Genomic DNA, 21820 nt, shown 5'->3' with positions numbered 1-21820 from the left:
TATTGTTTGCAGGGTTATTTGATGGATTGGATGGAAATGTTTGTAAATTAAGTTTCATGATGAGAAACAGATACAAGGTGCAATAGCAGAGTGACTCAATAATATACAGGAGATCATGGTAAATAGAATACATTCTGTGGTCTTTTTCCATAAAGTGAATTTCTATTTACATTTTCCTGTGGACTTTTTTTTTGCAATATCTGAGCTTGATATCATTGTAATAAAATAAAGCCGAAGAAGCAAATCTTTACAAATTACGTTTTAGAAGAGAAAAGCTCATGACATTTTAATAAACGGAGTAGAGTTGCTGGAAGGCAACACTTGGGACTCTCTGGGTATGTATTAGTTTTCTGTTTTAAAAAGTTTGCAGTTTATACTTAAAGAGAACAATGAAGTCACTCTGTTACCCTGGTTCCTATGAACAGCTAGGAAGGGGACAGCCTCTGTGGACTTGGCCATTGTGTCCCATTTCATGCAGGGACTAGTCACACTTTCATCTTTCTGTGTTCCTAGACAGTGTAATGGTTAAGATGTCAGTTTAAATTGTCAACTTGACCCAATGTAGAACCACCTGGGAAGAGTGTTAATGGAGCAATATCTAGACTAGGTTGGGCTGTGAGGAATTTCCTGTCAGGTTAATTGGCATGAGAGTATCACCCACTCTAGGCAGCACCATTTCCTAGGCTTGGGATTCCTAGGCTTACACTGTGTAAGGGTGGAGCAAGGAGCTGAGACTAACCCATGGACATTCTTTCCTCTCTGCTCTTAACTATGGATGTAATGTACATAGCTGCTTCAAATTCCTTCCACCTTTTCTACCCCACAGTGATGGACTATAGCCTGGAATAGTGAGCCAAATAAATTCTTCCTTCCTTCCTTACATTGCTTCAGTCTGGTATTTTATCAATGTGAAATGGAACCAAGAAGGCAAGGTCTCTAAGTCTTGGTTTCTTTATTTGTGTAACATTATACTCCTGCCTTTAAGACTTGTGTGAGAGTCTTATATGACTCTCTAATAGGCTAACCAAGGACAGAACACAATTTACTATTTCTTTCCTCTGAATGGTACCTTGGGTTCTACAGGATCTCAGGGATGGAACCAAACATCATTATTCTCCAGAAGATTGTAATTTTTTTTATGTTTAAAGTTTAGCTAATCTTTTAAGTTTCTTAGTTCACCATTTAATAGAAGTCTTTTGAAATCATAGGCCCAAAGCTTTCTTGGAACTTAGCTATAAACTAATGCCAATAAAATTTCTTATTTAAAATTATCAAGAGCATGTGCTGTGCAAATGTGAAGTAAGAACGTGGTCTAGAAATGATAGATTAGTTACTCAATAGCAGCTAATCACTCTTATGGTCTCATTGCTGTGTAGACTGTCTTTGGAGAGCAGAATATAAGTTGGTCACTATAAACATCTAAGAATTCAACTCTCTGACATGACATTATTTATTCACAATATACCAGATTTCCCATCAAATTAGAGTTAATATTTTGTCTTCTTAATAGTGCCCTTTCTTTTCTTTGCATATTGAATTTCCATTCCCATATATGATCTCCCTAGCTTGCATTATGTAATTAACCAAAATAATCACTAAAATAATAAAAAGTGTATATCAAGTGATAAATTACAAAATGACAATTTTAAAAATGTGTTTACGGTGTGTGCTCAAGGCTCTATGTGTATTCTTATACAATGAGTAGATGTGTAGAAATCTACCTTCTGAGTAACTGCCTGTTTTTTATGGTGTTTGGGCCCCTTTTCCATGCCTGAAGATTCCATGCAGATGAAAACTTGCCTAGAACTCTCGAGGATCACCCCAGACAATGGAGCATCAAGGGTTGGAAGATCTACTTGGCCTAAGCCTTGAATTTCCCAGCTCCCTGCCATCCTTGGTGTGGTCACCCCTTCTCCAGGAAACTCCTCCTTCCCTACATGGGGAAGGACTCTGTTTTCAGAGGACTGCACAAGACCATAACTTCATGGTGAAGGATAAACTATCCCAGCACTTTAGAACATTGGAGTCACTGTGCACAGTTGTTAAGAGCAGGTTTGAATCAAAATGAGCAGCAGGCAGGGGTTCACAGTTTAGAAGCTTGTCTATCATCTCGAAACCTTCATTTTCCTAACAGTAAAAGCAGAAAAAAGGTGAGGTTATTGAGAATATATTAAGTCAATTGGTATATATGAGTATCTAGGGTGAAGGGTGATTTTTATCTTTAGTGGTCTTACTGCCATAACAAAATAGACATCCCTAGAAAAAAGAACTTGCCTCTACTTCCTGTCTTCCATATACATGAGGCATTCCATCTGCTGAAATGCCTGCCCAAGTACTTGCTATTTGCAGAGTCTTCCTCCTAGATCAGCAGCACAAGGAACCTACACTCCAACCCAATACCGAAAATGGGCGTGTCAGATTTCTTTCATACCATTTTTTTCCTGAAATGCCTTAGTAAACTTTCTGCACAAATTTTCAAATTTTAGAAGTCACTGAAGCATCAGGCTATATGTTTCTCTAGAAGACTGCTCTTTATTTTTTTTCTCCCTTTAGACATTTAGGAACTTGGACTTAGAAGGCTTATGTTATTTTAATAGCTGACATTGATACATCAGTAAATTAGATTTCTGCTCATATTTTCATTAAAATCTTTGTTAATACTGGACAAAGTGCAGCAATTTTCTGGCTTAATGAATTTTATTTTTTTCACACTGACAATTTTATGAGAACATCAGACTAGCCGATGCACATCTCTTTGAAAAATAGAAGATGAAGTATGCATTTAATGATACTACTTTGGTAATAATTTTCAGCTTTTGCAGTTTTAATATCCTGGCCATATTGTATTAACTGATACTTTATATATTTTCTCTCATTATAAAATTATTATTTGTTCAAGTCAACTTGGAATTATATGTATATATGTATATATATATGCCAAACCTATATATATGTACACACATGCACACGTACATATATAGGTGCATGTATGTATGTATGTTTGTATATCCACAAACACGATCCCCTTAGCGCCAGTGGACGTGTAACTGATGGTGACACTCTTTCTGTGTCAGGAAGCAGGTGAACCAATGTGCTGAAACTCTTCTCCTTGTTGTACAGGCATCTGACTGTGGAGGAGAGTCCCACACCGTCAAAGAGGAGAGGGGCATAGTCTGCCAAAAATGTCAACATTTTCAGCGTCTTTTTACCCTTCAGATATAAGATGCAATCACAGAGGTAGACCTTCTGCTCCATTTAATTCTTTCCTCTACTAGAATGCCATTGTTCTCCCCTGCCCTCCTCAGAACCACCTGGTCACAAACAGCCAGCACTCCCCTGCCTACTCTTGTACATGACGTAACCCCAAGTCCTTAGGAATCACACCCAGTTGGAAGGAAAGCATGGCAGGTGTAGTTGTATCTTTCTTGGTATTGTGTTCTCCAATGTTGTCTTGTCTTCTGGACGTCGGAAAGTCTATTTTCTAAAGAACTGTCTTATATTTCTATTGTGGTGAAAAGACAACATTGCCGAGGAAACTTAAAAAAGAAAGAATTTAGCTGGGGGCTTGTTTACAGTTCTAGAGGGGGTGGTCCATGACCATCATGGCAGGAATCATGGCAGCAGGCAGGCAGGCAGGCAAGTGTGGCTGGAGCGGTATCTGATCCCACCTCCTTCAACAAGGCCACACCTCCTAATCCTTCACATACAGCTCCACCAAGGGGAGGACCAAGAATTCAAGCATATGAGTTTGTGAGGGTCATCCTCATTCAAACCATAAGAAAAAAAAATGAGTTATGTTTTGGTGTTTCTACTGTAGGGTTCTGGCCTTGGACAGAATGTGTCCCTGTGTTTTTATTGACTTGACACATGGTTTACATGTAGTGAGTACAACATGATGTTATTCAGTATAGAGCAGAGTACAATCCACAGATTCCACACTGCTGAAGTCAAACTATCACCAACTGCAAATATTTAAGAGAAAAATAAGCAATAATTGCAAATATTTGAGAGGAAAAATAAGAAACAGTCTATATGAATATCTTCATACCCCTTTCTCCTAATTATCTCATAAGCAATGCAATATGATGCCTATTTCTATGTCATTTCATTGTGTGAGGTGTGATAAGTCAACCAGAGATGTTTTCTATAAAGCATGTAAGCATAGGTCCTATGAAACACTGAGCCATGTTATCTCTAAGAAATTGGAGCAAATGAAACTTTTGGTGCCTGTGTGATGCTGTTCTGACCCCAGCTCTGGGCATGTGTGCAGGATGTGTCCACATATGTACTGCAGGCTGAATAAATACAGTCAGTAAACGATACACTTTGCCTGGATTAGCTGTATTTTTTTATCAATAACTCCTTGCTTATGATATTTTTCAAAAGAAAAATAAAGTATTTGCTGCAGCCAAGCTATAAGACAATTTTCTTGAGCTTATTTCCTCTAATGATCATATTGTATTCTTTGGCCACAAATGTCCTGACATTTCCCATCAGTGATCCCAGTCCTTGATAATCACCATTTAACTCTCTCCTTCTGGGCTCGGATTTCTTAGATTCTGTATCTGAATGGCATCGTGCAGCCCTTGTTTTTCTGTGCCAGGGCTATTTTATTGCACGTCCGGTTCACCCATGTGGTGACAGAGGACAGGATTTTATTCAGAAACAGCAATTAGATTTACCAGCAGGGGGCAGGCTTTAGCCACAAGAAAGGATTAGCCTTACAGATCTACACAGAAGCAAGCACACATCCACCCCATGGGAATATATTTTAAAGTTCTCAAAATGATCTTGCGTATAGGTCTTCTGTTCCATATAGACCCTCAAAAACTATCTTCATGACTTACTGATATTACAATCAGACTTCTTTCGTTGAAAAAGAAAAAGAAAAGAAGAGATAACTTTCAGCTCGGGAGAGGCAACCTGTTGTAATGCAATGAGTTCACTTTTGCCCTGAGTCCAGCCTTCTTAGGTTTGAACCCATGGAGATGAATGACATGATGTATGAAGTGAACATCTTGATGCCTATGAACTTCAGCGTCATTAGTGAATTGGGAGGGTGAAGGGTGTTCCCTGCCGCATGCTATAGAGATGGCTTTAGGAGATGGCATGCTATCTATAGGCAGCAGGCAGAGAGAGAGATTGGGCCTCAACTACTGCTCTAGAGCCATATCTACCCCATGCTCCCCACAATGATGGTTATGGACTCACCCTCTAAAGCCATAAGCAACTCCCCAATTAAATACTTTCTGTTATTAAAATAATAATAATAAAAATAATAACAATATCGCATAGACTGAACTGATTCGCTGACAGCCATATGGAAAATGTGATTATATTGTCACCTATCACTAACTCTAAATACAAATCCTAGGGAAGAATATGCATTCAGAGAGTGGTGATACCTAGTGCAGGAACCCTGCTTGGGTGCAGCCCTAGCCCCTTATCACAGGAAGACCCTGAGGAGATGAAGGGTATGAGACTCAGGAGGGGTCCTGTTCATTCAGACAGTGGAGGTGAGCCTGTGAAAGAAGAAGCCAATGGCTGAAGCTCATGGCTCACAACCCTAAAATAGCTAAAAAATAAAAAATCAGGGGAACTGACTCTTTCACTCGGGACTGGAAATAAAATAAAACAGGGTGGATAGTTTTATATCCAGAAACATGACTTAGAGTCAAGCAAGGGAGAAGACTTCTCTACATCTGTCTTGTACATATGTCCCAGCGGTTTGATTTGGGAAAGATCCTGCCTACAGGGTCTACAGGCTCATATACAGTGAAAAGTCATCTTGAGCCAGTGTGTATATCTTGGAGGCTTGGAGATTTGGGCTTGGTTGAGCAAAACACGGGTTACAAGTTGAGGAAAGAAAGGATGCCAAGGGTTAGAATAAGTACTGAGAAGTCTTGTGGGGAAGGCTGTCTGTTTCCACTTACAGAACTGTCTATCGAGGGACTTTCAAATCAAACAGCTTGGCAAAGAGGCTTTCACAACACACCAACAGTGCACGGGAGCCCCTCTGGATAGTAAGAAGAGTCAGTGTGACTGTTCTGATTTCAAAGTAAATCCCAAGATACTGTGGAGACGATGTTTCACAGATTTATTTATTATTTTATATGTATATTTAGTTTGCACACATACTATAATATAGTATAATATAGTGTAATGCGTGCATGCCTGATGCCAACAGGGCTCAGAAGAGAGCATCAGATCCTCTGGAACTAGAGCTGCACACAGTTGTGAACCACTGTATGCTGCTGGGAGTTGAGTCAGGGTCCTCTGGAAGAGTAACCAGGGCTCTTAGCAGTGGCGCCATCTCTCCAGCCCCAAAGGAAGAGTTTTAAATCTGAGACTGTCACCCAGGAAAACCTTGTGGACTTTAGAGAGTTCCTCCTGTGAGTATCTGTGAGAAGTGAGAACGACCTCTTTTTTGAAGTGTATATTTTACATTCTCCAAGGACGTGAGGACACTTACTACATGTGAGTAGGGCAGATTCTACAGTGATGCTCATGTATAACACAGAGGTGTTTAAATCGACATCAAAGATGACCAACATCACTTTCATTTAACCCAGAGCTCTGTCACCCCTGGCCAAGACTGTACCTTCATTGTTAAAGATGATTGATGAGGTGCCATAGAGAGGAAAGAAATTCTGAGAAATGTGGTGGGAATTGCAACTCAGCAAACAAGCTTAGCCTTTTGGCACCTTGAGGAGTTGCTGTTAGTGGAGGGAGCCATGCTGCCTACCACAGTCAGCCATGTACAAGACACAGAGATGCTTCTGAGTTCCATGAGTTCTGTGACGGGATCTTCTTGCAAAAGCTATTCTCCTCAATCAATGGTAGAAACACACCGGTCCTTAACAATGTAGCTGTCATTGTAGAGTCGGCAAGATTTGTGTTTGGTTGACTTGGTAAACTACATCTGCCATCAGTCACGTCTTGGCAAACATATTTAGAAATAGTCTCTAATAGTTTGTGTGTGTGTGTGTGTGTGTGTACTTGTACACGTGGAGAGGTTATGTGTGTCTGTGTACATGTATTGCACGCTCATGTTATGATAGCTAGAGGTCAATGATGTATTATTTCTCTATCACTGTACACCTTATGTATTTTATTTAGACAGAGTCTCTCACTAAACCTGAAATTCATGGATTTTGGTAGAGTGGTCAGCCAATAAGCCCCAGGGATTCTACTTTCTCTGCTTCCCCAGTGCTGGGGGATCAAACTTGGGTCCTCAGTAGTATGCAGCAAGCGGTTTACTGACTGAGCCACCTCCCCAGCCAGTCTCTGATCTTTTAAAGGCTGAGACGGCTTTGGCTCAGCTCTGCTCCCTAGATGTACAGTCTTTTAGGTAAGAAAACTCGACTGTACAGGAAAGTGATGTTAATGAGATAAGCTTTCTTCTTGGAGTCTGCTCTGGAACCCCAGATGACTTATATTTATAACGGCTTAGAAATAGCTGTGCACTACAATCCCAGGCAGCACAGCATGAGATAATCTGATTTATTATATATAGCATGATGCATATAGGAGGTAGACAGGTTATTATAAGGAAGTTGGGAGATTTTTGAGATGATCACCCCAACACCAACCATTTCTCTGTACCTCTCTTCCCTTCTCAGTAGCCTGTGCTAATTTGAAAGCAAACTGCAATTACCATTTCACTAGTAAATACTTCAGCGTGCATTTTTAAATATTTCTTATTTAATGAAACCTTCTACACAATTACTTCATAATCAGCAATGATTCTATAATCCTTAGATATCCATTTGAATACACAACTACTTGATAATCAGCAATGATTCTCTAATTCTTAAAGAGCCATCTGAATGTTTACCTTCCCAGGATCTCATCACAATACCTCCACCCCCTTAATGAGATTTTATATAATTTCTGTGATGTGTTCTCTAAGTGTATTTTTATCGAAAGGTTCCCATTATTCATCCCTTACTCATTTCCATCCCCAGGTCTCTCTGTCTCTGTCTCTGTCTCTGTCTCTGTCTCTCATCTTTGTCTCTCCTGAAATGCTGGTGGAGGACCTGGAAGGGTCACCTGCTGTATAAAGTCCCTGCATTCTGGGTTTTGCTGAACAGAATGTTCAACACGTTCTCTTAGATAACTGTTTTTTGACTCAAGCAGTGGACTCCACCACTGGGTTAGACTTGACTTGATATTCTTTGACTACATCCCCTGTAACTCTGTGTTCTGGTCCGAAGGCACATGATGTCTGACCGCTTCTCTTCCTTGTGACATTGACAGCCATTGGCTCTCAAAGCGACCAGTTCTCATGCCAGTGTGCCCTCATAGCATTGACTTCTGAATTTTTATAGTATAATCCCCAGGAAAAGATTGCTGGAAACATCTGTGTATTTAAAACTGGTTCTATTTGCAATCCTTTGACGTCTGGTCATGTGAGGTTATTTTTCTTTGAGTAACTACATTAATATTGTCATTTTCTTGCCTTCAGGCATCAACTTTGTGAAAAGTCTGAAAACTTTTATTTTTCCCTTCTTCTCAACAGCTTCCTCTTTCTCTCTAGCTGTCGAGATGACTGGAGTGACCCTGGCACTGCTGTGATATTCCAAGGCATGCAGGGCACTCTCTCACAGAGTCTTTCAAAGACTTCAGTTTTTTGTTTTGTCTTAATTTCAGTAAATGTCCCCAAATGGAAATTTCCATATTTCTTTCTCCCTGAGAGTTTCCATTTGTTTTGTTTTCTTTGCCTAGCATCCAGAACTGTCATTTTATTATAAAATATTTCAACTACCTTCTGTGTTTTCCATTTAAATGTTTTACTTAATTTCTTCTAAAGCACTGTTATTTTTATAAACCATCTTTTTACTTCTGAATCAATGTTCTTTTTATTTGTAATTTCTTTCTGAATTCTCTAATTTTCTAGTTTTTTAATTTGAATCATTACAATATTTACTTTTATTTATCTATTATTTATTTTATTACAATACTCACTTTTAATTTAAGCTATTAAAATATTTATTGTATTTCATTTTATCTATCTTTAAAATTTTAATATATTTGAAAGAGTAGGTACAGTGTCTTAGAACTCTATTCCATGAACTTGCCTTTATATTGTTGGTTTTTTTCATTATGTTTTGGTACACTGTTTGTTTCTGTTAATAACTTTGCATATAACTTGAGCACATTCCTCTCTCTTTCTCTCTCTATATATAATGTAATCCAACAAAATATGTAAATTTAGGAAAGATATAATTCATTTGTGTATTATATACTTCTGTAATCTGTTACAAAATATATATTTATAGATATTATTTATAAATATTATATATATCCATAGCTATATAGACTCCCTGAAAGTGTTCTCATACTGAAGTATCCGTTGTTGTTCTCCAGGCTTCTTGGTGGCTGTTGTTAACTTGGGGCTAATCAGTTCAAGTCTTTCCCTTGCTGATTCCTCTTTCCAGTCTTCATCAGTTTGGATACTGTGGTCTTGGAGGTGTCGTTTGTATGTTCCTCTCATCAGGAATCCTGTCAAGTGCTTCCATGTGCTGTCTGTGGGCAACTGCTGTTGCTCTCCCACTTTATCTACCCAGCTCTACAGATGTTTCCTCGAACTGTTCAAGACAGTTCTTCACACAGGTCAACATATGTGGAGAAGTGCCTTCCCCTGTTTGCAAAGAAACAATTACACACACATGTCCTGATCTAGACCATGGGTGCTTTATTGAATTTCTCAGTATCAATGTATTTCTTAAAATAACCTAGGTTAGCATTAGAAACTCAGCATAAAAGCAATGACCACCTCCAATTACAGCGTCGAATCACTGATTGTCTGGAAGCTAAAACTGGCCTGGGGGAATAAATTGATAGTTCTCTTTTGACATTGTATGTGGAATATTATTTCAAAAAAGTAATTTAAAAGATATTAAAGGCTTCCAAGCAAGCACATTTGCCAAATAGTCCATAGATCATGGGTCTAATATCTTTCAAAGTATGGAAAAAGATAATCCAAGCTTGATTGACATCATTCATACTGACAGTGTAGGTAAGAACATGAAATAGGAAATTAGGCAATTAGTTCTGTGCCTTGAGGGTAAGTTAGCAAAATGAGGCTAGGGTTGGTTTTAGTTCATTATAATTTCTTCCTTTCTAAACCAGTTGTGAGAGATGAAGGCTGTCTTGAAATCCCACACCCAAGCTTCATATTTCCTTATGAAAATGGAAACAAGCTTGGTCTCTTGCGAGGACCCTTGGGAATCTTATTCTGATACATGGAAGTTTTGCCTTCGGATTGATTCTTATTTACCAAAGCAGTCATTAGCTACCAGGTCATGATGCAAGTGAGATCATTACAAGAATTTAGCTGCTCAACAGATTTGCAGGGGTGCTGTGTCTAATGTTCTTTGATTATATCTTTTGTTGGACAGAAAGGGGGTAGAGGTTTATCCTTTGGTAAGAATCCAGAGTCTTGGGAGAGGTAGGTGGATAGATGCCTCAGTCTATCTAAAGCTTTAGAGTCTTTCTTGCTCCTGCAGAAGACCAGAGTTAGTTAGTTAGTTAGTTAGTTAGTTAGTTAGTTAGTTAGTTAGTTTATTTGAGAGAATGTCTCACTGTGCAGACATGGCTATGCTGGAAATTCTTAAGTAGATCAGGCTGGTCTCAGATTCAGAGTTCTGCCTTCTCTGTCTCCTGAGTGCTAGTATTAAAGGCCCACACCACTACATCTGACCCACTGTTATAATTTTCACTTCTCTACTAACTAATCATATCCATATTACTAACTAATCATTTTCATATTACTGTTGGCTATTAGTGAATCTTTGCAAAAATATGTATTTGAATCCCTTGTCCACTTTATTCAATTATCATAGCTGTTTTGCTGTAGTCTCATTTGTTCCTCTGTTTTCTAAACACTGATTCCCATCATAAACAGTGCTTATGGGAGAATCAGTAGTTCAAGAAAAGCAAAACCTAGTGCCCACACCATCCAATGAGTGCCTTAGTCTTCAAAGAAAAAAACCAAGATGTCATTGCTCATTTTGGAAGGAAAGAAAACCCAGGGACCATTTATCTTTCATTGTGTCGAAATTTTATCGGAGACATTGATTCCTTTCCTTCCTGGACAAAATAGCGCAGTTTATAAATGAGCCTTATTTTCAAGTATGTTAAATGTCTGCTGCAGGGATATCTCATGAGCAAATCTAAAACCATTCAGAGTATAGATTTTTTTTTCTCCAGGAGTGGTGCCGAAGATGACACAAAACAAAATGTAAAACACAAGCTCCCTGTAGTTAAGGCAACAGGAAAGGCCTTAGATGAAGTTCACTGTCCTCTGAGCACATCAGGATCTATTGCATCAGCCTACAGTGCTCGCCTTCAACTCAGGAGGTTTGTGAATCCTTAAGTCATTGCACCAGTGACATTAGAAAAGCTGGGAAGACTGGCTTACTCTTAGCTTAAAAAGCAACCAGACCCAACTTTTCAGGTTGGGTTGTTTTATCCCCACTTGTTAGAGTTGAAGACTTTGATCTCTTCCAGAAATAGGGGGTTTGATGAGTAGTTTTGGGGGTTTGATGAGTGAGTCCTAGGGACTTGAGCCCGTTACTAGTAGAACCATCGCTTGTGCTTAACTCAACCCAGATATTTTCAGATATCCAGCAGGATCACAGCCAGAAGTGCTAGAAAAGGACCCTAAGAACTTCACCTTTCATCCAGGTACCAATCTTCCTTCCCCAGGCCCTCTTCTGGCCTGCAGGCATACACACAGACATAATATTGTATACACACAGACTTAATATTGTATACAAAATAAATAGATAAATATTTAAAAAAAACCAAGAGCCTAAGGTATCAGAGAATGGAGGTTTAATTTATTTTTCTCTTAACTTTGTAGTGTCCAAATGTTCTTTGTAAAAACTCAAAAGCTCTTGCTAAACACCTGTCAATTTTCTGAAAAATAGTGCGGACACTAATTTTATAAAGGGAAATACAAGAGAGTGAAGAGTGCAGATGCTATCAACCAAGGAGCATTAACTCCCTAATAACAGTACTCAAGGTCTCATGACCACTTCCCAAGGAGAAAAATATTCTAGAAGAGTATCTTTCTTCATCAACTCACTCCTTTTAATCATTAATTTTAAAAACTTTTAAATTCTGCCATCTAGAATGATGACAGCCTCATAATGGAACCAGTTTAGAAGTGGAGGTTGAAGTTCCAAGTTTTAATCCGGTCTCCAGTGTCACTAATTCTGAGAATCAGGCTCACCAAGTAGCCTTCCTATGTTTATTTGTTTAATAAGGGAATAGTGATCTTCAAGGATTGATAGGTAAATATCGGATAAAATCTCCCTAACACTTGGATGAAAGTTTGACATTGGTCACTGTGATGTAGGCACAGCTTTTGAAATACTTTGCTAGAGGGTTTAATCATACAGACCTTAGTGGAGCTGGTTTTGAGGATCAAGTGGTACCATTTGAACTAAGAACTAGAACTGATTTGTCACAAGGAGACTCAAATTGGGTCTAAAGCTTATTAGCTATGTACTTTGCTAAACACACTGATGATCATTAAAGTATCCCCCCCCCCCGGGGCAGGGTTTCTCTGTGTAACAGCTATGGCTATCCTGGAGCCCACTTTGTAGACCAGGCTGTCCTCAAACTCACAGAGATCTGCCTGCTTCCCAAGTACTGGGAACAGCCTTTGATAAGCTTGGCCTTCAGTAGAACACTAGTGACATAAAGATGGTGTGCTCTCTGCTCTCCAGAGGATCACTGTCTAGCAAAAGCAGGTAGGCAGATGGGCAAATAGCTAGCTACACTCATTGATAAGCCAATGCTACAACAAAGACTTCATAAAGCAGCTGAGAGTACAGATGCTCTTACAGCTGTCATGGCAGACTTACCTTGTGACTGGATTTGTTGAGCCTAGGATTTTTCTACTTAAAACAAATTGATCCACTGAAATTACAAAACTTAATAATAGAGGATATAATCACCATTTTTAAATTTTGAAAGGTTTATTAATTTATCTAATTTATCTTCCAATGCTCAGAAATTCAGGCATAGCACACTGAGGTGTTTAGCTCAGGGTTCAGGCAGTTCATGGAGCCTGTTAGTCATGGTTGTAGTCCGTGGACCATGGTTAAGTTTCAACGTGGCTCCTTTGGGTACGAGGTCCCCATTTCTGCCCAGATGTAGCAGAGACCTTATTTTCTAGCCAGTCATTTCCTTCTGGGCTGCTTGAGTATCCCCAGGACATGGCAGCATGCTTGGATCCCAGTAAAACCAAGAATGAGGGTGAAAATGGAGTTGCAGTATTTCTTGACTCCAGCTCTGCAGTTACACTCCCAATCCAGCTCAGAGTTCACTGGTGCAACGACCCAGACTCTTTTGGGAAGTGTCAAGTATAGAATTTAATGTATGCATTAATTGCCACCATGCAACTTACACAAAACAAATCTTTTTAAACTATGCCTTTTCAGGCAGTTCTTCCAAACACTTATTTTTCTCTACATTATTCTCTTGCTTAGAGCTAGAAACATCAACTTCCTACTTTAAAATTGCTTTTGCCCTCAATCAGTTTGCCAATAAATCATTTTGCAACTTCATTTGTGTAGACACCAAATGCCGTTACCTGGCCTTGAGGACTGGTTGTATGTGTGTGGTTTGTTATTTTACTTTTTGGCAGCTATGATTGTTTTACTGTTCCCCAGATGGGGAGCTTCTAGACAGATGAAGGCATGATTCAGTGTGCACAGGGCCTATTGATGCTTTCTCTAGACTTCCTCTTTTAAGATGTGACTGGGCCTTGTGCCCCATGCCTGTAATCCCAACTATTTGGGAATCTGAGACAAGAGGATCAGAAGTTAGTGAACAGCTTGGACAGCTTACCAGGTCCCTCCCTGCCTTAGAGATACAGCTCCTTGCAGAGCCCTTATCTATTATGTGTGAGGTCTGTGGTTCAGTCTCTTGTTCCACAATCAATCAATAATTGTCACAATGAGATAAATAATCCAGGTACCTAGGAGGGAAGACTGTTATCCCAGAATATCTTCATCCTTTTGATTTAGTGAGGCTTTATTGATAATAAAAATAACTAATAACTAGGCATCTTGTCTTTTATGCCCCCAAACCATAAATAAAATCAGTTAGTTGGTTCAACATGTCTTAGGAGAAGGGAATTTGTTGGTGCCTTAAAGGTTTTATTTCTGAAATTACTGCTAGACTCTTGAGAGCAGAAACAGCTTCACTATTGAATCAATTTGGGGGTAAGTTTGGGGTCATGTACCCGTTGATCAACCAACTGGCAGTTAGTTAGTCATTTCCTGTGCTGTAGTAATATTCCATTTAACTTCTCTCAGGGCCCAAAAGGCACTCTGCAAACTTGGAATATGTAGAAGGAGCGGTGGTCTGCGTCCCGCCTGGTTTCCGCATGGCTAGCTTTACACCCAGAAATAACAACACACAAACTGTATTCATTTAAACACTGCCTGGCCCATTAGTTTCAGCCTCTTATTGGCTAATTCTAACATCTTGCTTTAATCCATATTTAGTAATATGTGTAGCATCACGAGGTAGTGGCTTACTGGGAAAGATCCTAACCTGCATCTGTCTCAGAAGGGAGAGTCATGGCGACTGCCTCACTGCCTTCTTCCTCCCAGCGTCCTGTTCTGTCTACTCCGCCTACCTAATTTTCTGTCCTATCAAAGGACCAAGGCAGTTTCTTTATTAACCAATGAAAGTAACACATAGACAGATGACCCTACTCCATCAGGAATACATGTTAATAAGAATTCTTAGGACTCTAAACTTACCATTGGACTCACATCCTTGTTATATGTTATCCATAGCAGACATCCAGCAGGTTTAAACTGCCCAGTAAGAGCCAAGGAAGTTCTGCCAGGGAACTTCCTTGCAGACTGATAAAGTCACAGAGCTCCAATCATTCTTTGCATAAGTGGTATAGTTTATTAACATCCTATGTCCCTCAAATCCATGACTCCTGACACATGTAGAGATGTGAACCACTTTCATTTTGACTTTGGCCTGGCATCACGATCACTGGTCAGGTTGTATATATCAGCTTTGCAACAGCCTCAAATCCTAACTTCTTCCCACCACCATAGTCATGACCCTGGTGCCTATCCTCTAGAAGTAAATTTGTGGTGTAGCGGTATTTTCTGGGCACTTTACTGTGCCTGCATGCACATTCTATAGACCACACACAGTCAGCATCATCTTGTATTTCCAGGTTTAAATGCTTAATGGCATCGTGTCGCAATCGGCCGAGGACATGCATTCATTATATCACGCTGGGTGCTGAGTGTTCTCAGCTCAGCTTAACTGCAGCATTTTGGTTTGGTTATTGTACAAAAAAAGAAAAGTAGTCTGAACACGCATTTCTCCTTTGTGTCAAAGGACAACCTTCAAGACAATGTGTTGTCAAGCTTGAATGCTTAGATATTAAAAAGTCAAGTTTTGCCCTGTCATGCATGCACGGTTAGAATTCACCAGCTTCCCCTTGCTGCTCTCAAGTGCTTACAGCCGAGGGCAGCAGAGCTTTGTCCTGTCCGCCTCTCTGATGAGCGCTGCTGGAGGAGAGTCCAAGGCCCCCGCGTTTGCCCCTTATGCGGTTCATTAGACCTTGAGCAGCTGCTCGTGTCCATTAACAGTCACTTAAGCAGCAGGTTGGGGAAGCTGTGTTGCTATGAGCTAGCGGTGAGGCTGAGAGCTAAGAAGAGAGAGGGCCACCTGCCAAGACCTGGCATAGTACTATGTCAAACTGGGGAACATTTGTTTTCAAATCCCACAGTGTTATTTACTGGCTGATATATACGGTAGGGGCAATATGCATGTGTGTCTGTGTGTATGTTTATGTGTGCTGGTGTATGTGTGGCTGCGGGTGGGTGCATTGCATGTTTGCGTGTGCATGAGGAAATCAGAGGACAACCTGGGATGCTGTTCTTCAAATGCTTTCCAAATTTTGTTTGAGGTAGGGTCTCTCAGTGGCTTGGAACTTCACCAAACAGACTAGGCCTATTGGTCAGTGAGCTCCAGGGATTCTCCTGTATCCACTTTGTATCTTGCCTTTCCTGGGATCACAAGATCACATCACCAGTCCTGGCCTTCTGTGTGGATTTGGAGGATCTGAGCTCAGATCCTACGGCTTGCAAGGCCTTTTTCTGCGCTGTGCCATTTTCTCAGCCCAAGAATGTGCCTATATATATATATATATATATATATATATATATATATATATATATACACACACATATATATACATATATATATACACATATGTCCAAAATTGTTTAAATGGCCTTAATGGATCCCTTTGCTGATGCTATTGCATGCCAAAAGTTGCTGGGAGAGTCTCTTCTAGGGTTTGACACCTTCCCTTACATGGACTGAAATAATGGCCTGTAATCAAATAGGCACTTCCTACACTACATCTCAGCCACTGGTGAATAGGTTCATCGGTTGAGAAAACATCATCCTATTCTCTTTTGTGTGCGTGGCTGTTCACATCTGTGCACCGACCCCTGAAAATGTGTGCCCTTATGTGTGTGCATGTGCGGACCAGAGAGTGATGACAGGTGTGTCTACCTTACTCTTGAGGCAGGATCTTCACTCAGCATGGAACTAGAAGATTCAGCTAGGCTGGCTGGCCCGTGAGCTTCAGATACTCTCCTGCCTCCGAGTCCCCTGCACTGAGGTCGCAGATGCATGCATTTTTTGTGTGAATGTGCCAGGGATCTGACCTTAGCTCCCAGGGCATGTGTGGCCAATACTTTAGGGATTTAGCCGTCCCCCAGCCCCCACCCTCCCATTTTCTACAAAGCAAAGAAAATAAAATAAGTAAGCCAGAACACCAGATGCAGCTTAAAGTCTACAAATTATTCCCAGACTTGAGCTTCTTTCAGGCTCTATTTTAAGACGCAGCACTTTTTTATGTTTGTTTCAACAGGAGGGTTAGAGGATTAAAAAATGCTTAATTGATGGAAAGTAGGAGTGGTTACTCCCCCCACCTCCTCTACTCAGCTAAGCTAAAAAGGAAAGCAAGCCCATTCAATTCTCAGTCAGATCTGGAAGACATTATTGCCTGGGAAAGAAAATCCTTGGAGCCATCGTGTTCCTCCCTTGCCTACTTTGATGTGTGTATCTAATTCTAATTATTGAGGAATCAGCCTTCAAATCTACAGCACCACTAAAGAAAATAAAAACAAAACAAAACAGAACAAACAAACAAACAAACAAAAAACCCTGGGACGAGGCCAGCATATTGCCTCTCTCTAAACAAGGGTCCTATTAAGGGGCTCTTGTTGCCAGCTAGGATAAGGGACTTTGTATGATCCCAAGCACAGCCAACAGCATCTGAAATAATAATAATTAAATAGAATGATTAGTGCAATAATTGTCTGTTTTACTACGGCAAGCAGCAACTTGACCCTAAGATGGTCACCAGTGTTGCCCCCCGGGATGCAGGGAACACGGGGTGTGTGGGGTGGCATCCAGAACCATGCATTTCTTCGGCAGGAAGCTGTGACCCTGCTAGTGAGGTGTGGGTGAGGTGGTGATGACCACACCTGGCAGCAGAACATCTCTAGGGGACCGGGGCTGAGGCGCCTTCTCACAGAGCGGCTCTGTGCAGCTGGCGCAGCAGAGGAGCCTGGACTCCAATGGAGGAGGCTGGGAGCTCAGGTCTCTGCTGCATTCAGAGAAGCCCGGGCTGCAGCCGCTATGTGAAGTTCCCAGCACACACTCAGCCGCCACTCTGCACCGCCAATTGTGGGTGAGCCAGGACAACAAGGAGAGAGATCCCATTTTGCTTTCTTAGAGAAAGGGCTGAGAAATGAGCCGCCCAAGGAATCTGGCAAGAAGAGTGAGAGGCAGATTCCTGCCAGCAGCTAAGTTGTAAAATTGCTTTGGAGGCTGCCCAGGGAGCCAGATAGAATTGATAAGAGCAGCGCAAGCCGGGTTTCTGAGCAAAGGCATGCCCGGCTGCACTTGAGTCGCGGCGCAGGAACGCTGCCTGTGCCTTCTGCAACTATCTGTAGCTGAATGAAGGAATAAAGCCTAGAAACACAATTGCAAGGGGGATTCCTGAAAGGAAAACACATCCACCCCCCAAAGAAGGGGAGCAACAACCCAGCTGACCTGTGCATCTTAAAAAGGAGACTCCCTCAGGTATGTTTTGTCTACCTCCCGCTGAGCTGCCTCATCTGCATGAGATTTAGCCTCTGCCTTTATTTCCGGGGTTCTTCCTCTCTGCACTTTGAATCACGATCGTGCGGTTCTCTCAGCTGGAAGATGCCCCTGTAAAGGCTGGCTCTTCTAGGTTCATAATCGATATGATTATTGGGGGATCATGGTCTTCTGGAGTCTTACTTTATTTTGATGCGGCATGATAACTGTTTGCTTACTTCGCGGTCAACTTTCAGAGGAATTACTGCATAGGAAGAAGCAAGGTTGGGATAAAGTCGGGGTTCCCTTTAGTACCTTGAGGTTTGGGGATGGGTGAAAATGAAATGCAAATAGAGGTGAAAAGTTGAAAGCTGCTAGGAAAGGGTTAAAAGCTAAGCCTGGTGTCACTTAAGTGGTCAGGTCGGGGCCAATCGAGCTTTGGGATGGTTCTGCCTTCTCAAGGCTGTACCCAGTCCCTTGGGTGATGATCCCAAGGATTTACTATCAAGAGATGAGACTGCTTGGTTCTGTTTTACAACTGTTCTATGGCACTGAATGAGGCAGTCTTTAAAAAAAAAAAATCCTGAGATCCAGCTGCATGAGTAGAACCAACTTCTGCAATTACGTCATCACAGACTTGTATAATAAGGAGAAAGACCCAGCACCAATCACACCTAGGCGAAGCTGAAATTCTTCTTTCCCCGGGAGGGTTTTAGAGAACAACACGAAAGAGGTGGGTGGAAAATGTGCAGAAAGATGAGTTTTAAAAAACCTTCTGTGTTTTGGAGTTCATAAATGAAATGTTCCTAAGGAAAGAATTTTGCCGTCTTTGACTCTTTAATACTTTCAAAAAAGTGGCTGAAACTGACAGCAAATTGTATATGTGCATGCGCCTTTACATGAGCTTTTCCAGAGAGAAGGGGGGGAAAAGAAGGAAAAGTTTTATCTTGCGTATATAAAATGTTTTCTAGACTTTCTGCATCCTTTTGTTAATGTGACTATTGTCTTCTGAAGCTTGAGGGTGTTGACTCTGAATTGTTGTTCCTACTTTTTTATGATATGTCAGCTGCTGTAGATTAGAGTCCAGTGGGACTCAAATGGTCAGTTATGTACCTTTTGCCATTAAGGAAACCATCGCTTGACTTTTCTGAAACTCAAAGTTCTTCTTGCTAGGTGGCAGTGGTCTGGGGTACTGAGCTGGGCTCTACACCCAGGTCATGAGTTGGTGTGAGGTGCTCGTGGCTTTACTAGAATATACAAGAATAGGGTGGATATCTCCAGGCAGTCGTTGAGATAATACAGACAGAAAATGGACAAAGTGTTCTTCTGTGGGGGTGAAAAGCACAGTGTATTTCTTCTATGCGGACATGCGTGTGGCACAGGTTATCCATCTGTAGATGAGCTGTCCCAGAAGAAATGTAATACTATGCAGAGCATCCTATAAAGAACTATTTTTGAAACTAATAAACTGATGTCAAAATGGCTAAAGATTGTTTGAGCCTCATAGGTACGTGAGAACTACCTTTCCAAACTGAAAAAGTTAATTTGCTTCCAAACTACATGGAATTTGGTGGGGAGGCCTGTGCTACGGAATAATCCTATTTATTGTTTCTGAAGTATTTTTCTTTGCCGGATTCTTCTGAGCCTTTTACCACTCAAGCCTAGTTCCAACACATGACTTAGGAGGCTGCTGACCACCAACAGGAATTACACCTGTTTGTAGGAGTTAATATAACATTTTTCCCACAACACTTCCTTGGTCTCATTTCAGCAGAATTATGGGCTTAGACCTGATGGTGGCTAAGAAGATGAAACTTTGTCTTCTCGGTAGTTCTTTGTGGTTGGGTTTTCATTAAAGAAATTTGGAAACATTGCTCACAAGTGTTTACCCCTGTACACCTGGACAAGTTGATGAGCAGGCAGATGAAGAAGAGATGTATGTGTTAAGTAAGCCTGGGGAAGTCACTTTTCATTGCTTCTTATTAACCACATCAAACAGTTTCTTCCTACACCCTATGATACCCTCTAGGGTTGCTATTCTTCCAGTATCTAACAATGAAGCATACAGCAAACAGAATGAGTTGCTTAAAAACACATGGATCATTGCAGACAGGTGCAAGTGTGGAGGTTCATCTTGCAAAGACAAATTGCTCTAAGCATGTTTGTGTGAGGTGAAGAGTGATGGATGGTGGGGTCAGTGGAAGAGAGAACACTTGGATGTTTCTGCTCATTTAGAGTCAGCCAGTGTCTTTGAACACCAGAACACGATGTTCCAGCACCTTCATCTCCTTCCTCCTCTTCAGCCACTGTAGTACACACAAGCTCCCTGAGATCTCAGAGGCATGGTGCTCCCTGTATTTTGTGTTCTAGTTTTAATGCCCTCTGCTTTCTGGTGTGTATTTAACGTTTGCTACACAAGGACTTTCTCAAAATTATTAAAATTATCTTGCCACGTGATAATATGTGTGGGGGATCCTTGAACATGGAAATTTGGGGAACTTTAAGAACATGCTCATTTTATTTCTAGGATACACTTTTACAGAGAGGAAGCTTCTGTCTGGCTGTACTGTAACTGCCACCAATACCAACTTACTCGGTCATGTCTGTTTATAACACTATCACTCAACACTATCACTCAAGTGCTAATTGTGGATTCAAAAGCTTGAATTTGTATCTTTTGCTACTGTTATAAATCATTTCTAGACCTCCAGTTATCTGTGCTTGGATAAAAAGACTCTAATTCTTTTCCAGCTGTTTTTAAAAGAGGGTTTATTAATAGCCCGATCAGCCTGTAGCGTTGGAGCCTGCAGAAAACTGAATACCCGGTGCTGGAACTCCGCAGAGATAACAAATAGCACAGCGGTGTTTGTTCTGCTTCTGAACTGTTAAAAAAAAAAAAAAAAGAGGAAGAGTCGTCAAGATGGCTCTGCAGGTACATGTGCTTGCCAGGAAGCCTGAAGACTTGAGTTTGATCCCTGGAACTCACATGATGGAAAGAAAGAACTGACTCCCAGAAGCTGTCCTCTATGGACATGCGACGGTATACACAAGTCCCTCCTCCCACGCACAAATAAAGATAATAAAAGCTGTTATATAAAGAAGTAGTGAGGAAGACAGGAGAAAGTCTCCTAACCTCTAGAGTAGAAGTTTCCCAAAGGAAACGTAAGCACCATGAGGGCACCCAGCGTAGTCCCTCCTTTACTTGTAAAGTTGACTGTGAGCCAAGAGACATATACACTTCCTGCCTCCTGCATATTTTAATTATGTTGCATGTGTTCGGCTCAGCAAGCAAAACCTCATTATAGGCTACATACACGACATGCTTTATATTGCTGTTCCTTCATAGAGTTAGAAACTGTTTTGTCGGGATAAATCCCAGATTATAAGATCAATTCAATATAATAAAGTATAGTGTGTTTTTATGCTCAAAGGTAACTGTGCTATGTGAGTTGCCTTCTCACATGGTTTCTTTCCCCTGGGAAATCTGAAGACCCACCTTGTGTCGCACAGTCAGTCTCTGCTGGCTCCTATCCTGTTCTGGTAAAACACAATTTATTTCTGAGCATTGGGAATCCTAGAATCTGGATGCAATCTGTCTTTTTTTTTTTTGATAGAGAGAAAGTGATTTGCGTGAAACTGCTTTGTTTAGCTTGTTTATACC

At 40.8% G+C, this 21820-nt stretch overlaps 1 protein-coding gene across 4 annotated transcripts in view; it reads left to right on the top strand.

The window, feature by feature from the left end:
* Positions 1-17582: 17582 nt before the first annotated feature.
* Unc13c (unc-13 homolog C) overlaps positions 17583-21820 on the top strand; it is a 445873-nt gene continuing 441635 nt past the window's right edge. For 2 of the 4 annotated variants that reach the window (XM_087905372.1, XM_087905373.1), the window contains exon 1: positions 17583-18162. The gene's annotated coding sequence lies outside the window, so the exon portion shown is untranslated. Of the gene's footprint in view, positions 18163-18306; positions 18444-18746; positions 18893-21820 lie in introns of those variants that run through there. The other 2 variants (XM_087905375.1, XM_087905374.1) reach the window with 2 other exon arrangements.

Source organism: Myodes glareolus, chromosome 4 (genome assembly GCF_982192425.1).
Source record: "Myodes glareolus chromosome 4, mMyoGla1.1, whole genome shotgun sequence".
Classification (NCBI taxonomy): Eukaryota; Metazoa; Chordata; class Mammalia; order Rodentia; family Cricetidae; genus Myodes; species Myodes glareolus.
This window is presented reverse-complemented; position numbering and strand designations above follow the sequence as displayed.